General features: G+C 44.4%; 1 protein-coding gene across 1 annotated transcript in view; it reads right to left on the bottom strand.

Annotated features, from left to right (window-relative positions):
- Nucleotides 1–2,089, bottom strand: part of NPTN (neuroplastin) — a 46,157-nt gene that overhangs the window by 29,589 nt on the left and 14,479 nt on the right. The window lies entirely within an intron of this gene.

Below are 2,089 nucleotides of genomic sequence, written 5' to 3'. Positions count from 1 at the left end.
TTTTTGTTTGTGTGGTTTTCAAAATGTTTTGTAGTCCATGTATTCCCATCATTAGTGTCTTCACATTTGTTCTGAATTTTTCATTGATGACCTTCGTAATTCTGGGATTCACATTTAGGTCCTTAATCCATGTTGAATTGGTTTTTGTATAAGGCATGAGGTGAAGGTCTTGTTTCAGGCCAAGCCATGGTATTTTTAATCACCTCATATGCATGTGAAAGCTGGGCAAAGAATAAGGCAGACTGAAGAAGAGTTGACACCTTTGACTTATAGTATTGATAAAGAGTGACTCTACCGTGGACTGCCAAAAGAACAAATAAATCTATTTTGGCAGAAATACAGCCAGAATGTTCTTTAAGAAGCGAGGATGATGAGACTTTGTCTGGCATAATTTAGACATGTTATCAGGAGGGGGCAGTCCCTGGAGAAGGACATCGTGCTTGATATACTAGAGGATCAACAAAACAGCAGAAGACCTTCAACCAGATGGGCTGACAAAGTGGCTGCAACAGTGGGCTCAAACAGAGCAAAGATTGTGAGGGTGACCGAGCGTTTCCTTCTGTGGTACACAGGGCCGCTCAAAGTCCGAATCAGCTCTACACTACCTAACAACTGGAGGTACGGTGTCAGTGATTCACATTCACCAGCTGCTACGTGGCGGAAGTCTGCTGCTGTTTACACTCACAGCCTTGGAAATCCTGTTGGGCAGTAAGTTCTCCTCTGTCTTTTAGGGTGGCTGTGAGTCAGAATTGACTCGTTGACTCAATGGCAGTGGATTTCGTTTGGGGTTTGTTCCTGATGTCCGCCATCCTATTTCTTCTTGCAGAAGGTGAACTTTGTGCCAAAAGCTCAGGGTGGAATGTTGCAGGGTCTCTCAAATTTCCTAAGGAGGAGTGAAATGTGCCCCCATGTATAGCTCAGCTCACCCAGATCAGGGAAGGCACGGATGGCTTAGAGAATGCTTTCCCCACACACTTCTTCACATGCTGAACATACGTGGCATTCTTCAAAAACACAGAGAAGCCCAGATCCCTCAAAGACAAGACACTAGCGAAATCAAACCCCGGGTTCTCTGGCCTGTTGTGAACTGTGACCACTCCATGGTGAATCAATCCCATTAGGCAGTTCAGATGAGAATAAAATCTGGCAACTGGAGGAGGCACTGACCACTCTTGTATCAACTCACAAGTTAGGACTGTCTCACAAACATAGTATTCTCATTTACTGACACTGTTCACTGGAAGCTCTGAATGTATCTAAAGCTTTCTGCATTGTGGTTTTAAGAAGACCTGAATAGCTACTATAGATTGCCTTTCTTCTTCCTAAATTTATCCCTCATGTTCTAGGGACGACCCTAGGGATTGAAAGAATAAGTTCATGTCCTTCCAAAGCAAACGGAAGGAAAAACTTCATCTCTTTAGTCTGACCTCAAACAGAGCACCACCTCCCCCATGGGCCTATGATAACAGTGAACAGAGCACTGGACCGGGGGGGAGGGGGGGGTAGTCAGAATATCTGGGTTCTATGCACCTCAGCCACACTGTATTACAGAGTTAGTAGTTTCATTTTTCAGTTGCTTTGCTGGAATAACAATGGGGAAGCTGGGATTCATGATATGAAATAGCTCCAGTGTTGATAGTTCTGTCTGCCCATTTTGGGACTTTCAGCTACAGCCTCATCTTGAAGATGCCAGGCACCCCTAGGGTTCCTATGAAAATTCTAAGGGCTCATCCACAAGCAGCTATGTTCACTCTGCACACTGAACTTTCCACAGTCCTACTGGTCCACTCGAGAGCCCTGTGGAACCCTAACAGTAAGGCACTCTTCTAGGAGCAAGCAGCCTTGTTGGCTCAATGGTTACAACTAAACTGCTTAAGAGTCGGAAGATTCAGTGGTGACTAACTGTTAGCATCTTGTCTAGATGGGTCTGGTGAAAGGAGATGGGGATAAGATTCGTAAGAGTCAGTAGTGAATAACTGTTATCATGACTAATCGCGACTGTCACAATCGTAAAGGTAGAAGTTTTGTAACAAAAAAAGGGAAGTGATTAATCTTACAGTCCAGAAACAGAGGATCCTAGGACCATCAA

This window comes from Chrysochloris asiatica, unplaced genomic scaffold (genome assembly GCF_000296735.1).
Source record: "Chrysochloris asiatica unplaced genomic scaffold, ChrAsi1.0 scaffold00092, whole genome shotgun sequence".
In the NCBI taxonomy this organism is placed as follows: Eukaryota; Metazoa; Chordata; class Mammalia; order Afrosoricida; family Chrysochloridae; genus Chrysochloris; species Chrysochloris asiatica.
This window is presented reverse-complemented; position numbering and strand designations above follow the sequence as displayed.